The sequence below is a fragment of the Rhipicephalus sanguineus genome, chromosome 3 (genome assembly GCF_013339695.2).
Source record: "Rhipicephalus sanguineus isolate Rsan-2018 chromosome 3, BIME_Rsan_1.4, whole genome shotgun sequence".
In the NCBI taxonomy this organism is placed as follows: domain Eukaryota; kingdom Metazoa; phylum Arthropoda; class Arachnida; order Ixodida; family Ixodidae; genus Rhipicephalus; species Rhipicephalus sanguineus.
The window spans coordinates 11,952,340-11,958,466 of NC_051178.1; the positions used below are offsets into that span (position 1 = coordinate 11,952,340).

At 48.8% G+C, this 6,127-nt stretch overlaps 1 long non-coding RNA gene across 1 annotated transcript in view; it reads left to right on the forward strand.

Moving 5' to 3' along the window:
- The window catches only part of LOC119386452 (uncharacterized), a 77,834-nt gene extending 72,966 nt beyond the window's left edge, over nt 1-4,868 (forward strand). The window contains exon 3 of the long non-coding RNA XR_005182270.2: nt 4,785-4,868. This is a non-coding gene — a long non-coding RNA (uncharacterized LOC119386452). The remainder of the gene's footprint in view (nt 1-4,784) is intronic.
- Nucleotides 4,869-6,127: the final 1,259 nt, after the last annotated feature.

The following is a 6,127-nucleotide window of genomic DNA, read 5'->3' on the forward strand; positions in this document are numbered from 1 at the left end:
CGCTGCGCGCTGGGGATCGAGAGGTCGTAAGTTCAATTCCAGGTGAGGGCACTTTTTGTTCTAGTTTTTTCTTTGCCATATGTTAGTCTTTATATTTTACAACGTCATATCCGTGACGGAAATGCGTCAGTGGAGCCGTGGTGGACCCCGGCATTAAACACTTTCGTGTAAAGAGGTTTTACATCGAAGCCAGTCTGAACTCCGCGAACAGAAACACGTAGTGCACCTATTAGAATTACTGAAGCGCTAAAAACAGACAAGAATGAAGACGGCAACGTCACGAGCGCTGAGCATCCTACAACATTTATTTGGACATTGTACATATATGTATGCTGTTCGTCATCCTCCTGCGCGGATGACAGTACGTCATCCTCCTGCGCGCATAAAAAGACCAGCTATGTATCGGAAAGTGTTATGAAGGCAACGCTCGCGCAACTCTCACCGAGAATGGGAATGCGCCCAGCTTCATCTGTTCCTTTTGTCACGCGCAGTCAGTTTTTTTTTTACACAAGACGCGCAGTCTGTTCTTCTTGTATCCCAAGAGAAACCATAGAGCGCATCATAATACCAAGAACATCACCGGGAGCGGAGAAATGCAAGAGCGAGAGCACTACACAAGAAGTTTCAACACGACGCTGACGTGGTCTGTCTAGATGCGGCCGAACAAATGGGGTCGACACATGACGATAGTCGCTTCAAATCAAGCGGGCCACCTGCTTGCTAACGGCACCATTAAAACAGGAAATTCGGAAATCGCTTAGGAAACGGCCATAACGCTGACGCTTGCGTCGACATCGACCAGCGTCGTAATCAGTGACTCTAGAACCGCGATTCATAACTTCGCTAACGGAAGGGTCTCGAAAGAGGCGTTAATAATATCTGGGGTTTAACGTCCCAAAACCACGATATGATTATGAGAGACGCCGTAGTGGAGGGCTCCGGAAATTTCGACCACCTGGGGTTCTTTAACGTGCACCTAAATCTAAGCACACGGGCCTCAAACATTTTCGCCTCCATCGAAAATGCAGCCACCACGGCCGGGATTCGATCCCGCGACCTTCGGGTCAGCAGTCGAGCGCCATAACCACTAGACAACCGTGGCGGGGCAAAAAGGCGTTAAGGATCTTGACTAACTCTCGTAAAGCACGCGACGTTTATGTTACATGGACGCCCGCCCACTCCTCCCTCCCGGTCAATGAAACAGCACACACGCTAGCTCGACAGTTAGCGAGCCGAGCAGGGGCAGGAATGACGCAGAGCCCGCGTGCGGAGGCAAACCGCATGGTGAAATATAAGGAAATTAGAGGTGTGCACGGGCTCCGGGTAGCCCGAAAGCCCGACCCGGCTCGCGGGACGGGCTCGGGCGGGCCGACGTATTTTCACCTCGGGCCTGGGCCGGGCTCGGGCTACTTCGAGTTTTTATCGGGCCGGGCTCGGGCCCGGCGCAAAGCCCGACTCAAGCCCGTAATGTGGACAATGAGTGGGAATTGTTTCCCAGCACGCATACAGCGCCTTTTCCGCTACCGCACTTTACCGCTTTTCCTTTCCATTCGCTACTTCAAACAAAAGGGGAGCAGGTAAAGCAATGCCTCTGTTGCACACCGACAAACAAAGAAGTAACACCACCTGAGTTGTGACGGCGCCATGCGACTGTTCGCGTTAGATTTAAGGCCAAATCCCATATGAGTGAAAATGCACGCGACAGCGACGAGCGACCCGACGTAGATCGCCTTCGTGCAAGCTGACGCTTGCATGGGCATACCCCATACACGTGACGGCTTTGGCGAGCGAACTCCATTGTTGGTGGCACGAAGCCGTCTACTTGTAATTTGTGATCTGTGCAATAGATAGTGTTCGTCGTGTGTCGTTTGATTATAATTGATACGCTCAATAAAATGCCCAATTACCGGAAAACGATGTTTTGTTCTCGCACCGAACCTTCAAAAAGCCGGGCCGGGCCCGGGCTTGTGTTTTCGTACGTCGGACCGGGCGGGCTCGCAGCCCTTTGCCGTCGGGCTCGGGCGGGCCTTCGACAAAGTCAGCGGGCACGGGCCGGGCTCGGGCTCGGAAATACGGTCCGTGCACAGCTCTAATGGAAATCACCAAGCACTACAAATTAGGGAGGCAGTATTGCCCGCCACCTCACTCCCCATTAAATAAGTAGCAGGCTATAGCGTGGCGCCTATTGCAAACAAACATGTTCCCAAACCCAATCGCTTATAATCATTGTTACCCAGACCTCTACTCAGGCATATGTAAGCACTGCAATCAGTAGGTCGACCTGAAACACATCTGGGCTCGCCCCAACAGCGTAAAGAAGCCAAAGAAAACATATATGAATACGGAGCAATGGGGACCGCGCTGCTCATCAGGTCATCAGGCCAGCTGACGATGCCGCTGGGGCTCAAGAACCCATAGTTGCTACTTGAGGGTGAACTCCTCTGACACTTGCCGTTTCATTAAAAGTTGTTTCTCTCTCTCTGAATCTTTACACTTTAGACAATGACTAGCGAGAAATCCTTCGAAGTTGTCGCGCGTATTTTTCGCACTGCTCGCACGATCTCGTAACCTATGTTTAACGCATCTGCCGATTTCGCTAACGTACAGTCGCAACTTTTTTGAGAGTGTACACAGGGGCGCGTGGCCTGGGCTTTCCGAGCCCCCAGCGCAGTTAAGCGGCGGCAGCAAAAAGCATTGCCCATGCGCAGTGCGTTTGCCGTGCGACAATTATGCCATCGCGCGCATTGCGTCATGCAAGTTATCTCGCGTCGACTGCTGCACGCGTACTGCAGTAAGGAAGCTGTGTGCTTCACAGTGGTAACAACGTTGAACGTGCAATTAAATTCTCCGCAATGTACGAATAGGCTGAATATATGTTATCCTTTGCTGGCGTTTGAACTTGCGCGCTTTCGCCTTTTGTGTTCCAGCGTGACCTGGCGCCGGTACACGCTGCCAAAGTTGTGAAAGATCACATAGAAAATCGTAGGATCGCTGTGCTCCTTTGGCCGTCATGAACATTTGTGAAAATATATGGGAATATACATAAAAGCAGCCATGGTGCAATGCCTTGTTTACGCGCTGACTTCGGACGAGCTCTAGGTTTCGTGAAGAGTGAAAGAATTTTCGAGCGCCTCATAACTTTGTGCCAGCCCTGTAGTCGTCACTACCCTCTAGAATGGCAGCAGCGTCTTCTACAAGGGAGGACATGAGAAAATACTAACATAACATGATACAACATTGTTCGAGTTTACTGATACTACTTCCTCAAACGTGTCAATCTTTTGTGAAACGTGCACCAAATTACAGTTGCATGTTTGTGTTTCTTTGCCTGTTCGTTGTACGCCTACAAGAACACAGCAGAAAGAAAAGGACGAAAACTAGGTGCACGCCGGTCATAAGCACAACGTTTGAACTGAAAGCATCCAAATTTTAGTAGCCGTCATATTGCGGTCACCACCGAGGGGCGAAAAGTGCCTATCAGACAACACAGGAGCACTCTGATGACGTGCTGCGCGCGAAGGGAAGCTACCCTCGCGCATGCGCGTACATACTGTGGCGTGTCGACTAACGATGCTAGTAGTACATAAAGCCACGCGCTCCTGCGTTCACTCTCAAAATGATTGCCACCGCACACTCACCCGCACCTCGAAATGATTTCGCATACTAGCCCTTCTGCGCGTTCACCCGCCACGCTGGTCTAGTTAAAAGATCGCATGCTTCGTGACACCAGCAGGCAGAAAAAGAGCGTTCCACACTCGCCCTCATGACTACTAGAAGCGCTGACTAACACTCCTAAGTTCAAAAATGCACATACACACGCCATAGGGGGAGAATCGTTCTATCGACGCCATGTGTGTATTGGGCAGGAGCGCGGCGTAACCCCGCGGCAGGCCGACGGAGAGCCCGATAGACGGGAGGGCGCGTAGCCCAAGCTTCGTCGATACTGACGGGAGACTGATCTCCCACGTTTATTGCAGGAGTTTTATGCAGGCGGCAGAAGATTGATTGGTCAGCTGAATTGTTTCGGAATTGTTTAAAATAACAGAGCTGAGCTAGTTGGTAAGTATTCATTCTAAGAAGACAGGGCCTGCAAACACGGACACAAGAAAGAAGCCGCTTCTACGTAGGATAGACGGGCCGCTGCGTTAACAGATTATTCGAACACAAAAGATCACTAACGGCAGGCTCACCTTCTAATCTATCGTTACATTGGCGAGATTATAAGTGCACGCCAAAATTTATTGAATGCACAGTTTTGTACCGACATAGGAATGAAGAAACGCGTCTGATGATTGAGGCATGGCATATCGAGAATAGTGGTAGCGCATGCGTGAGCCAACCGTCGATTAACTTGCATGAAGATGAAATCAAATGCCTTAACAGTTATCTTTCGCGTAGGCCCGTACGCGTGCTGGATTGATAGGTTCGCCTATTCCATGGGCATGCGCAGATACGGTTTTGTGCCTGCTTTCTTTTCCGCCGTTGTCCATCTATTCAGTTGTTAGTCGGCGTTTGTGGTGTCCTGACTTTTCTTGTGTCCGTGTTCGCACGCCCTGTCTTTTTAGAATGGATTCTGAATTGTTTTTAAATTTCCGCTAAGGGCGTTGTATCTAGTTTTCTTCTAGTCTTATTCGTGCTTTTATCTGAGCTTTCCCAAATCGCCTCAGCGCCTTTGGCCCTGGGGGTATATTAAATAAAATGGTGTAAGATAAAACTAAAGTGCAAATGACTTGTAAAAGAGAAAGAAATGATGCTTTATTTAATTGAGCTTTTGTTCTTTGCAGTTTCACTGACCACTCCAATTTGTGGTTTTCCGACACCGCTGGCGATGTCTTTGTGAGGCGAAAGGACGGCTGTTGGATGAAGGTGCACTCTTATTTTTTGTTTAAAAAAATGTTGTGTTTCTAGCAGAAACTTATGTCGCTCTTTTGCGTCAGATCAATTTATAAAATAAATTATTTAATACAAATGCACTCACATGGGCCAAGGTGATACATATTCATAAAGAATCACGAAAGTATATCACATAGCGCAAAGAGAACATCTAAGAGGTGATGCAAAAATGTCGCCCCCCACCCCCTCTAGCCAACGCATGTAAACTTTGTCCCATACACCTGGCTCTGAAAGACCGTATTAAACCAAAGTCAGTTTCGCCACAAAGGCGGCGCAAGGAAAGCGATAGCAACAAATTAATGTGTAATGGGAAGTAAAGCTGGGTACAATAAAATTAGTGCGAAAAAAATCGGCAGATCCCACGCGTTGTGGGAATCGGTTTCATACGAAGCTATCAGTGAGTACATCTATGCTGTATTTTATGGCTTTGAGCCAAGCGTTACGAGGTGAAGCGACGTGTTTTTGTAAGTGTATCGATTTTTAAGAGCTCTGTGCACATCGTGGGCTCATCGGGCACGTCGACAACACTGGCGTTTAAAGGCTAACTTATGGTGCGACGTAACGTCAGCCCTCACGTTAGGGTACGTACGCCAGTATTATCGAAACTAAGTGCACATTATGTTGCAATCATGTGAATATAATACGTAGCTTTTGTTATTGTATTCCTCCGGTGCCGAGCAATGCTTCAATATAGCTGGCTGAATCATAGAAATATAAATTTAATGTTTATTAGAATGCTATAAAAGCGGAGTTAACACTGGAACCCCAGACGTTAATCTGATATGACGCCTGTATTGTAGGAGTACATATTGCCGCGAGTCTTAAATTTCACGAGTTGAAGCTTCACCCACAAATACTGTGGGCAACGCGCTGCGCGGGCTTCGCCGTGATGTGTAGGAAGCTTCGCGATTGTTTTGGAACAATCCGTTAAGATTGCGCGCCGCACGAGAATGTTCCAGCTTTGTCGAGAGATAACGCCGCCAACAGCGATATCGCTGGAAACTTCGATAGCGCCTGTATAAAAGCCGACGCGCTTGACTGCTTGTCAGTTCATCGACGGTCGACGCTCTGTTCGCCGCTATCAGTGTATTGCTGTAGTTTGATTTTCAGTTTCTCTGCCACAAGTTCGGCCAAATAAAGAGTTTCATCTCGGACGTGCAGGCTGCTGCCTTCTTTGACGTCACGACCACGTGACATCTGGTGGAGGTGCGGGGTATACAGCGTCTGTCATCGT